The sequence below is a fragment of the Zalophus californianus genome, chromosome 3 (assembly GCF_009762305.2).
Source record: "Zalophus californianus isolate mZalCal1 chromosome 3, mZalCal1.pri.v2, whole genome shotgun sequence".
Lineage (NCBI taxonomy): Eukaryota > Metazoa > Chordata > Mammalia > Carnivora > Otariidae > Zalophus > Zalophus californianus.
The window spans coordinates 154979740-154992362 of NC_045597.1; the positions used below are offsets into that span (position 1 = coordinate 154979740).

A 12623-nucleotide genomic window follows, 5' to 3' on the forward strand; every position below is an offset into this window, starting at 1 on the left:
GATGAAAATTATGAAATACAAATTACTTTTGATTTTATCTTAAAGTATTAGTAGGCATTTGTTAGAGAGAGAAAGGAAGGGCATGCAGATGGAAAGTTAACTAAATGAGGACATGTGATCAGCAGGTCTAGTGAACTGGCAACAAATAGGTTGAGAAATGTAGGTTGCAGAGTTTGGAAACATTTGAAGGCTTGGCATCCTAATGTCATTAATGAGGATCCACTTGATGGACGAAAATAATTTTGGTACGCTGGAGCCAGCTCAAGCCAGATAGCACAGGATTAAAAGGGGAAATTGTGCACATAATTTCCCAACCAAGTTCAGTGGCATGACATGACATTGATAACTTGAAGTTGGCCATAGTGGGAGTATTTATCTATCCTGTAGAATTCAGCAAATGCTACAATTCAGGACTTTATCAGAACAATAGTAATTAAACCCTTACCAGTAGACACACACACACACACACACACACACACTTATTCATTAACTGAAATATTCAAGAAGTGTTTATGGAGTATGCTCTGTGTGTCAGCCACCATCTTGAGGATAAAGTTTGGGAAAAAATGAAACGTTCCTGCTCTAGTGCAATCATAAATATTTCACTAAAATTATTATAGGTATCAATAAGTGAGATGAGATTAAAAAAAAAGAACTAAATAATGGATGAACTAGAGCAACTGGGTTTTGGTGAAAGGCTGCTAACTTAGATAGGCTTATATGAGAAGGTCTCTTTAAATTGGTGATATTTTAGCTGAGGCCTAAATGTTGAGAAAGTAAATATGAAGTAAATGTGAAGATCTGGCAACAATGCATTTCAAGCAGAGGAAGTAGTAGCAAGTTCAGAGACTGTAGCAGGAAGCATTTTACCCCCTAGATGAGTGTTGCTAAAATCCAATGAATAATGCTAAGAACAATAGAAACCAAAGATTGAGTATAGAAAGGTGATCAGTGATCACTTCAAATCTGGTCTTACCGGTTAAGCATTTATGCAAAAATAAAGTAGATGTATACTAATTCATCTGTTCATTAACTTATTTGGCATATACGAGACACTATGTACCATGCTAGATTATTAAGAAAAAGGAATAATATAGTCTCTTCCATAGAGAATCCATAGTCTTTTGAGAGGGCATGATGAAGAATCAGGATACAGAGGATCATGAACTGCATGGGAAGCTCAGGTTCCCCACCTCCATGTTCTATCACCCATCCCCTCCATGGTTAATTTAGGAAGTTCATTTTGGTTTCTCTAGCTACACGTTCAAATCCTATAAGAGGTGCTAGTAAACTAAAATTAAAATTATATTAATATTTTGGCCAGGTATATTCAAATTTTAACTCGGAAAATTTAACCCTAAGAAGTCTCTGACAGAATATATATGCTGTCTGATGACTGGAAAAATAAAACTGACTCCCACCCATCTTATTAGTAAATTATGTTTTATTCCAGTCTATATGCAGAATTATAGCAATTGTTTCTTCCTATGCAAGTGATTTTTTTAATCTTATTTTATTATGTTATATTAATCACCATACACTACATCATCAGTTTTTGCTGTAGTGTTCCATGATTCATTGTCTGCATATAACACCCAGGGCTCCATGCAGTACGTGCCCTCTTTAATACCCATCACCAGGCTAACCCATCCCCCCACCCCCCTCCCCTCTAGAACCCCCAGTTTGTTTCTCAGAGTCCAGAGTCCCTCATGGTTCGTCTCCCCCTGATATCCCCCCCTTCGTTTTTCCCTTCCTACTATCTTCTTTTTGGTTGAAAGAACTAAATGTGAGACAGGAGTCCAGCAAGTGCTGTTTTAAATTTTTTGAATCAAAGCTGTCAAAAACATGCTTGTTTTACCAAGGTAAAGTCAAAGTTTTGGCTTTTATTATTCTGTTATGAGAATTGGTCTATGCTAAAAAAAGAGGAAATAAGAGAGAGACAAGTTATAATTAAGAAAAATTATTTTCTAGAATGTGTAGAGCTATCTGGCCAGGAAGAGTAAATAAAGCCTAGTCTCAAATATATGGTAGAAAAGAGACAGAAGAAATTAAAAAGATAGATTCCTTAGCTCTCTCATAAGAGATCTTTTAATTTATGGCTATCTAGGCTTCTGGGAGGAAAAGGATCTAACACATAATGAAGGACAATAGAAAACAGTGGCTCATCCCTCAACTCTGAGGAAGCAAGCAACACTTGCTTCCCTTCTGCCTGTCTTGAAGCAATACCACTTACCAAGAGGTGGTGGGGCTGTGGCAGGAGAGAAGATGGGAAAAAAGAGAAAGAGAGAATAGTAACAAATACTACTATCATTTATCCACACTATTTAAAAGCTCTGTCCACTAAACACTGCAATAAAATGTCTTTAAACCTGTCCAACCCAAAGAAATATCTCCTTCTTAGATATAGAGGAAAGTCAAGGGACATGAAGAGTTAGAAAAAAAAAAATAGAGTGTCCACAGCTCTAATATAAAGTATGTACAGGTGGTGAGACTAAATCTACGAGTAAAGAGCAAAATAGGACGAAGATAAGCAAAAGTGTTCCAAAAGAATTGTGTACTTATATTTGATAACATATTCACATAAATTTGATTTTTACTAAATGGGCATTGGAAGAAGTAAATAATTTAAGAGGTGAATGGTCAGATGGATGGTAGTTCTAGGATTCAATTTATCATTTTACTGATTACAACTTTATTATGTAGAGCTGAGAAGTGTGTTTAGAGCAGCTTTTTATTCTTTGACAATTTGTTTTGAGCCAACATTTTATTTACTACTGCTGAGAACAGCTATCTGGAGGAACTGAATGCCTAGATCATAAAGCAAATACAAATAGAAGCACAATTTGGTGTTTTTTCCCACTTTAATGTAAACTCCATGTAGGTGGGCATTTTGTTATTGTTTTTCTCTCATATGTTCTACAAGGAGAGAGAAAAGACATTAAATGGAATTCAGTAAAAAAAAAAAAAAAAAGGCCTGATGTTCGGAGAAAATGTTGAGACGCACAGTAAATGGTATAAGTGACATATGATACAGGGAAAAGAGCAAGTTTCTTAATGCATTATGTTCTATTTGTTAATGAAACACTTTTATTACACACAATGCTATTGTACATTCTGTACATAAATAGAGTTCTTGCCATCAACATATGTGTATATGTACATAGATAACTGTGTATATAAGTGTATATTTATCTAAAAGTATGTACATATTTACATAAAACAAATACACATACAGGTATATATGTGCATATTAAATTTAAATTATAAAATAATAAACTATAAATCTAGATGGGAAATTTCAATGAGATAAATACTTTGTTCTTTTCCATTTGGTTTGTTATATAGATTCTAAATGTGTATGGATAATTTTGAGTCCTAATTATATTCCATGGGATGGTATTATAAAGAAAGGAATCCTGTAGGTTTCATCTCAATGGTTCATTCTTATTCAACACTTATTACTGTGAACCAAATACATACCCACCACTTTGCTAGATCTTAAATAAATGAGTGAGAGAAAATGTCAATTAGTTCAATATGGATCTAAAAATAAATGGTTGAGCTCCTTCTGATTAGACAGAAGCCACATCTTCCAGTGCAGTGCTAGTCATGTTCCTTAGACACAATGGTGAAGGTTGGAGCAAATGGATTTGGCCATATTGGGCACCTGGTTACCAGGGCTGCTTTTAATTCTGGCAAAGTGGATACTGTCACCATCAATGACCCCTTCATTGACCTCAACTACATGGTCTACATGTTCCAGTATGATTCTACCATGACAAATTCCAAAGCAAAGTCAAGGCTGAGAATTGGAAACTTGTCATCAATGGAATGCCCATCTCATCTTCCAGGAGTGAGATCCCACCAACATCAGATGTGGTGATGCTAATGCTGAATAAGTTGTGGAGTCCACTGGGGTTTTCACCACCATGAAGAAGGCTGGGACTCACTTGAAGAGTGGGGCCAAGAGGGTCATCATCTCTGCCCCTTCTGCTGATGCCCCTGTGTTTGTGGTGGACATGAACCATGAGAATTATGACAACTCCCTCAAGATCATCAGCAATGCCTCCTGCACCATCAACTGAATGGCCCCTCTGGCCAAGGTCATCCATGACAACTTCGGCATTGTGGAGGGACTCATGACCATAGTGCATGCCACCACTGTCACCTAGAAGACCATGGAAAGCCCCTCTGGGAAGCTATGGTGTGATGGCCAAGGGGCTTCCCAGAACATCCTCCCTGCTTCTACTGGTGCCACCAAGGCCCTAGGCAAGGTCATCCCTGAGCTGAATGGGTCTATCTGGTCTCCACGGAGTAGAAGTCCCAGGACCACCAGCCCCAGCAGGAATAAGAGAAAGAGAGAGACCCTCAGCTGCTGAGGAGTCCTTGCCCCAACTCATCCCCCAACATACTGAGAATCTCCCGACATATATAGTTTCCATCCCAGATCTCCTGAAGAAAAGGGACTTGGGGAGGCCTACCTAGTCATGCACCATCAATAAAGTATACTTTATGCAGCCAAAAAAATTTTAAAAATACAAAAATGAAAATGGTTGAACCATAAAATGCTAAAGTTTATTAGATAAGGTTATAAATAAGGTTCTATGGGATTGCAAGTAGACATTCAGAAGGCAGAAACTAATTTTTGTGAAGTAATTACACAGAAGATGTATAGCTCAAGACTCAAAAATTGAAACAGAACCAAAACAAAAAGCCTCCTCACAAGTAAAGCAAACCCTCAAAAAAGTCAAAAAAAAAAAAAAAGAAAGAGAAAAAGAAACACCAAGAAACATAAACACAATTCATGATATGCAGACTGTCATGATATGCAGATATGCTGAGTGTTCTGAAAATTCATGTAACTTCAAGCTACAATTCTAATGTCATCTTGGGTGACTGAGGCAGCCTTCGGCATGTGCCAGGACAGTCAGATGAGAGATACCTACATAAATCCAGGGGCCTCAAATGATGACACACTCAGTGAACAAGTGATCCATAAATGTCAACCCCACAGAAGTGGGCAATGAAGAAATGCATTTGCTCACCTCTTGTTTCTAGGTAAAGAAGGAAAATGTCTCCATTGAGAGACTCAAGCAGCCCTCACACACACTGAATCCACGCTACCTTCATGGCACAAAATCCTTCAGGACCAGATAAACCTGTCTTTATAACATTTTTGGTGGCATTTTTAACATAGAGAATCAGTAATATGAGAGATTACTAGAATAAATATGTCCAAGAAATTCCTTTGTAAAGTAGTCTGCAGGAAAGTGTTGTGAATCCTTGCCTAAGGGGCATATAATTTTTAAGAAGTTAGGTTATAAAAAAAAAAAAGAAGTTAGGTTATTTCCTTGAAAGAGTAATAGGAGATTCCTAACAGATATCCATTGGCTTCTACTGTGCTTTACTCACTGAGCTGAGACTGCCCTTAGCAATTATTTTACAGTATAAGATGTGGACCAAGTACATGAGAATCACCCAGGATAATTTCTTAAATTGCATACTTCTGTGTCCTAACTCCAGGCCTGAGGATGTAAATTCTTAATATTAAATTTTAATAAATTGGACCATGCTGTTCAGCAAGCTCTTCAGCAACCTTTGGAAAAGCCAACAAATGTTATTTTTATCATAAGCAACAGATATCTATAGGGAATACAGTGCCAAGCCTGGAGAAGATTTAAATTGCCATTAAAAAGTGCCCCTCATTTTAAGATGGGGCAATAGCAATTATTTAGAAATTGCCCCTAAGCAGAATGTCATAAAAGAAAGAGCTGCTGGCTCCTCTCAAACTTCACCCTTGGAGACAGCATGGAAGTAAGGGGAGGATAATAGACTCCAGAGCCAAATAACAACTATAAAATACGCACAGCTAACAACAATAATGAAACCTTGGGAAACTCTCTAGAAAACAGAATGTGCCAAGATCCATGTGTATGTGTGTGTGTGTGTGTGTGTGTGTGTTGGGGGAGAGGTAAATGACAGCTTACTGAGACAGAGGACCAAGCATCATAAATGGAGGAGAAGTGTTAAGACAGTTTTCCAGCTGTGCTCTTCGCTCTCACTCATGCCTTAAGGGCATGATTACCTGGCCCACAGACACTACAAATGGAGCAATAGGAGCCACAGCCTCTGAAGGCATTGCAACATTGGGGAGTTGGGATGTGGCTGGGTTGAAAAGCATTTTAACAAGTGCAGTTCATCTTGACAGATCCTGATATTTCCCTTTCTTCCCCAAAAGTATAGAGTAGCTCAATAGAAGGAGATAATTTGTGGAAAAGAGCAATGCCTAGGTGAAGTAATGGGAGGTTTCCTAAGGTCAGAAGGGATGATCCTAGATTGCAACATGCAAGTTTATCTGACCCTGAGGGCTTCATCATCCTTAATTCATCAGGCGGGTCAAAGCCCTCATACCCCAGGCACAGTGTCTAATAATTTTCAGGTATGAACAGGAAAACCTATGAAATCTGTGAGGAATGCAAGAACTATAAAAACAAAACAAAACCTCACAATAAATTTTAAAAACTTTACAGAAGAAATAAATGACCCAGAACAAGAACCCAAAATATGCATAACAAAGATCCCTACAGCAAAAAGACAAGCTATTATAAAGAACCAGTTGAAACAATTGATTGTTTGGATTGAACAATAAATGATAAAATACAAAGAATGAATTAGAGAACTAAAAGATTGGGAAATTCTCTACTTCAAAAGCCACCTAAAATTGATAAAGATATGGAAAACTTAAAACAAAATGTAAGATCCATGGGAGTTATGGAAAACAACACAAAATGTAAGATCCATGGGAATTCTAGGTGGAGAGGAAAAAATTAAATAAGAAGGAGAAATACTTGAAGAAATAATGACTGGCTATCACCTAGAATTAAATAAATATAAATTATCAGATTGAGCAATCACAGAGAGTCAAAAAGAGGTAAATGAGAAGAAAACAAAACCCTACAATTAGGTATGATAATAGAAGTTTAAAATTTAGAAACAAACTAGCAAAATTGGCAAATGTAGAATAAAAGGGCAGGCCAAACACAAAGGAACAAACTTCAGATACTTTAAAAATACTTTAAACTTAGGTAAAATACTAACTGTAATATGAAACCTTTTAAAATTTATGATTGTCTTTATTTGCTTTGTTGAACTCTGACAAGGAATTTTTTTTTTTTAAAGGAGGGAATCCAAAAGGAATCAATGAAATAGTCAATGGGATATTTATAAATCAATGGAAATCAATCAAATGGATAGTAAAGTGAATAAATAATCTAACAAAGCATATTCTCTATGTGGATGTTGGATTGACTTGATAGAAATTCCTTTCTATTCTTTTTTTTTAATATTTTATTTATTTATTTGAGAGAGAGAATGAGATAGAGCATGAGAGGGGGGAGGGTCAGAGGAAGAAGCAGACTCCCTGCTCAGCAGGGAGCCCGATGCGGAACTCGATCCCAGGACTCCAGGATCATGACCTGAGCTGAAGGCAATCGCTTAACCAACTGAGCCACCCAGGCACCCTCTATTCTTTATCCCTTCCTGTGGTCATGCCCTTTTCAGTGTGACTTTGCAACTTCATCCAACAAGCTTTTCTCCCACCTCTGAGTTGGGCTAGCCTTGTGGCGTGCTTTAGCCAACAGAATGCGGAAAAAGTGGCAGTGCTCTCTACCTAAGCCTGGGCTCATCACACACCCTGACTGCACCCTGATTGCTCTCTTTGAACCCTGTCACCAGGCTGCTAAAAGATAAAAGTCATGTACCCTAGCCTTGAATGATTCACTGGTTGTCAGCTGGCCCAATATTTCCTTTGCATACTCCATTGCTTTCACAAATGGATGGCTCCAATTCCTGGAAGAATCCATGACAGGATCATCTGCCAGAGTTTATTCTCAACTACTCTTGAGGCCCAAGTTTTATACAGAATATTGCAGACTCTTAGAATTGAAAGGAAACTTAAAGGTCATACTCCTGTCTAAACTTTCAGATGCTCCTCTTAATCCAGGGAATTCATTAGTCTGCCTGAGACAGATCACACTGTTTCCCAGGTCAGACCTTGGTTCCTGTTCAGAACTCTTTACTTCCAACCAATCTAGTCTTTATTTGGAAGGAATACACAAAGGCTTTTTTCTTTAATACTTTGGTTTACTTTTTTAAAAATGTAATATATATCAAATCCCTTGAGTGCTTTTAAACACTGGTGAAATGATCAGAGACTTACTGAACAGACAAAACAACTATCTTTTAAAGGTACTTTAGGGATGTCTACTGTTTCATAATTTGATGTTAGTATGAATATTTATGTACAAGAACAGAAAGGTAGTGTGAATTTCCTTAGGCAACAAAATTAAAATTATTGACTTACAAACCCAAACTCCAGTAAGAATAAGGATGAAACAGCAGTGTGCCACTTTTTAAATAACAGACTCACTGTTTTCTTCAGTAAAAAAAACTAATCTATTTACTCAGAAACACCAACCTAGGCTATGACTGAACCAAATTTCCCATAGATCAGTCCCTGAAGGTAGAATCTTGGTAGAATCTTGTGATAGAGTTGGCATGAGTAGATAGCAAGCCCTATACTTTCTGCAGGGTTCTACTTGTGGGTAAGCACAGGGCATCACTGTGTTCCTATCACTTTGCAGTAAGCTGACAGGGGTCTCCACTTTGGATATCATTTTCCAAAACACATGAAACAACCCTAATGCACTCCAGTGGGCCTTTTATTACAGTCCATAACTGCCTTAAAGCAAACAAAATCAGATCCGTGAAAATCACATTATATATTTACCAAAAATCTATGCTGCTATAAGTAAATGGAAGTTACTGGGAGAGCAAATCTGACATGTTAAGGTATGATAGCTCTGAAAATGTTCACAGGGAAAGTAATTTTAAATTAAAGAGTGAAAATCTTTATACTCTTTGTACTTTTTATAAGCCCGGGTGCTTTAAGTATTTGAGTTTAAATTGATTAGTTGGTCCTGAGTGTTTCTTGCAGAACATCTAGAGAAAGTCACCTATATTTTAAACATTAATTTTCACAGAAACAAATTGTACATTTCTTAACATTACAGGCAGAAGAAAGGGAAGAAATATTAGGTAAAATGAAGCTGTACTGAATGAGACTTCATTAATATAACAGCAGAGTGCTTATTTTAACAGTAAAACCATACTGTAATATAAAAAATAATATTTCTAGACTATTATGCAAATTCCACAAATTAATGGAAGCTTTCACTTGTATATGATAATTATATGATCTATCAAATTAATTTACTCAGATATGCCTTAAATAATAAGCAGATAACTAACATAATAAAAAAGTAGGTGTTGTGGATTTAGATATTTCAATTTTGAACAGAGAGGATAAAAAGATTTAGACTTCTCTCCATACTACAGTAACTAAACCATGTTTGATTTGTCCTTCTTACTTATAAAACTCTTATAAGAGTAATTTAAGATTTTAACGACAAATGTAGTCTTATGCTTTTTAGTTATATTATTAACTTTTCAAGGAAAAAGTCCTAGCTCAATGAACAATTCATTAGGGATAGGAGGGGAAAATTGTAGCATAAAAAATCTTATTTGATATAATAAAACAGAATGCATGTGTTTATTTTTATATCACTAAATGTATACTATTACAGGAGACTATCCCTTACAGAGGGAAATAACAAAATAGGTGTGTGATAATAGTAGCAAAGTAAGGTATACATCCAGTGTAGTTTATTGTACTTTTATTATTTTTTGTAATTTTATTTATTTATTTGAGAGAGAGAGAGTGAGAGAGAGCATGAGACGGGAGAGAGTCAGAGGGAGAAGCAGACTCCCCACTGAGCAGGAAGCCCAATGTGGGACTTGATCCTGGGACTCATGACCAGGATCATGACCTGAGCTGAAGGCAGTCGTTTAACCCACTGAACCACCCAGGCGCCCTATTGTACTTTTAAACGGACATATGTTACACACACACACACACACACACACACACACAGCAGTTTCTTTTCATCCTTCTTCCTTCCTATGCTGAAGCTAAATATAGTTTATTAATACTGTTTAAAATATCATCACATTCCAAACCTTTGAAGTAATAATGGTGTTCCAAAATAGGAAAAATAATGTTAAGTCAGTATTCCCTCTTGAGAGTCTTCAAGAGCAAAAAAAAAAAAAAAATCCTAAATCAATAAATTCAATAATCCTTTGACTTTCCTCTGCTGTATGCATCTATAAAGGCTTATAAACAAAAAACTAAAGAATGCTTTAGGTTTATTTGAAATTATATCAAAAATTGTGTAGTCATAGACAGCTTGTGTTAGTGAAAATAGCATTTTTAAGGATAAACATAAAAGGAAACACATTTTTCAAAAGCATAGTAGTTTTGAAAGCTACCACATCACACTTTTAAACCATTGATATTGAATTCAAATATATTATACCCCAGAATTGTTTATTTTCAAACATGTGTTTATAAATTTTAATGAATATTTATTGTGCACTCGACTCAATAAAGGCAGTGCATAACTACTTTGAAAATAAAGATGAATAAAAAAATAACACTACATCTTATAACCTTCACAATGAGATAAGACATTGATCCTTGTTATCAAACCAACTCAATTAACGAGGATAAAAGAAGATGACTTCACTTTTTGAGGGGGGCAGTTTCCCCACTGACCATTGAAACCTGATATGGGAATTGATCTTTTACATCTTCAGGGAGAAATCAACTGAATTTCAGTCAATTTCCCAATTGTTTTAAATTATGTTTAGTCCATCACAAAACAACCAAATAAAAATCCATGTTAAGTCTCAAGAATAGTTTTCATATTCAACAGTGCCATGCAGCTTCATAATAAGACTGAAATTATATTTAATTTAGATCCCTATTTCAGTATATTTTAGGTCCATCTCACCTGGAAGTCATATATTTTGGGCCCATCATTAATCAAGACCTGTGGGATAGGACTTTTCTAAAAGATCAATTCATTACATTGACAATGTTCAGCCTAAATATTAGCAATAGGGTGAAATGTATTATCATTGCATGCCCATTTCAAATTTCATCTTGTTTTACTTATCCTATTAAGTAAGGGGCTGATGTTAAAGTAATCTTGACCCAGTGGTCTCACCTAATCACAGATGAAGTTTGTGAAAAAAAAAAAAAAAAAAAACAATGTCACTACCTAATAAAAGTTCTCAGGTCTGGTTAATTATGTTAATTATCTTTTTTTCTAAATACGATAAAATTTTTGTATTTGAAAGAAATGAAAAAGTTAAAATTATACAAGAGTCCAAATACAGTCAGCCTATTTCAGTGATTAGAAATTTTTCATTTGAATTATAAATTGTTATAAGTCTTTGTGGTTGCAAACTTAAACCTTTTAAAGTAAACTTGTAGTCTATTAGAAATATCTTGAATTCCCTCAGTAAAAAATTTACATAAGCTTTTTTATCTTTCCATCAAAATTTTTCAATATGATATATTTCTAAGACAGTACTTTCAAAAACATAACTATGAAAAATTTAATGTTTTCCTTTAATGAAATGTTTCATGTTTATTGCTGTAACAGTACTCCCACCAGTCTTAAGGGTTAACTTGCTTCAAGCTTGCTTCCTGACCTAGGCCCCTTGGTGTATAGTAGGACAAACCTACCTTTCTCAAGATTTGCAGACCACTGGCCTTGAGGAAAGAAGGACCAGACCTTCCCAGAAAATAAGGCCTGACCACATTTGAAAACAGCTGCTGCTGATGCTAGCAAGTCTGTTCAGAGTCATGTTGACATAGGACTAACTGCCTAGGCACCTACTTCCCTTGTATGTAACCCCCACCATTTCCCATGTCTTCCTCTTAAAAACGCTCCAGCTTCACCTCTACTGGGAAGATGGTCTTTGGGACATTAGTTTACTATCTTCCCAGGTTGCCAGCTTCCTGAATAAAGCAACCTTTCCTTTCCCACCATCACTTGTCTTTCAAGTACTGATTTTCGAGTGGCAAGCAGCCAAACTTGAGTTCAGAACCAGTTCTATGTCTGGTAACACGGCTGTGCATTTTTTTCCATTTCCTTTTAACAAAAATTTAAGAAAATTCTTTCATTTTAAGTGTGCATTGTATGATGTATTATGTATACACATATGGCATATATATATTTCTTGCTATACAAAGAAATAGTATATATCCTCCTCTTGTGAAAACCTATGTACAGTATATTTTTCAATTAAGATTATTATTTTTGCTTTGGTAACTTAAGCAATAATCGATACTAAAATATTTCAAACATCCTACAAAGTAACATGCCTCTTGTTCTTAACATGTAAAACTTGCCATGAAGGGACACAGGATTCACATTCAAGTTATCAGGAAATACTGCATCTCTTCCTTTCTGCTCTGAGTCACCTACATTTCTGGCTTATAGCCATTGCCTGCTAAGATTCTCTGCTTCTATCCTTGTGTGATAATCTATTCTCCACTTGGAATCCAGCATAATTCTTTATGTGTTTAAATCAGAGTCACCCTTGATGCTCCAGAACTCTGCTTTTTCTGAGACTTTGACATCTATACCGTTAAAAATACTTTGTAAACCTTAATCTGATAAGATTCTGACTCATGACTTTGACTTGACAACCTG

At 35.9% G+C, this 12623-nt stretch overlaps 1 pseudogene; it reads left to right on the forward strand.

Moving 5' to 3' along the window:
* Positions 1-3625: 3625 nt before the first annotated feature.
* On the forward strand, positions 3626-8691 carry LOC113920328 (annotated as a pseudogene).
* The last annotated feature ends 3932 nt before the right edge of the window (positions 8692-12623 follow it).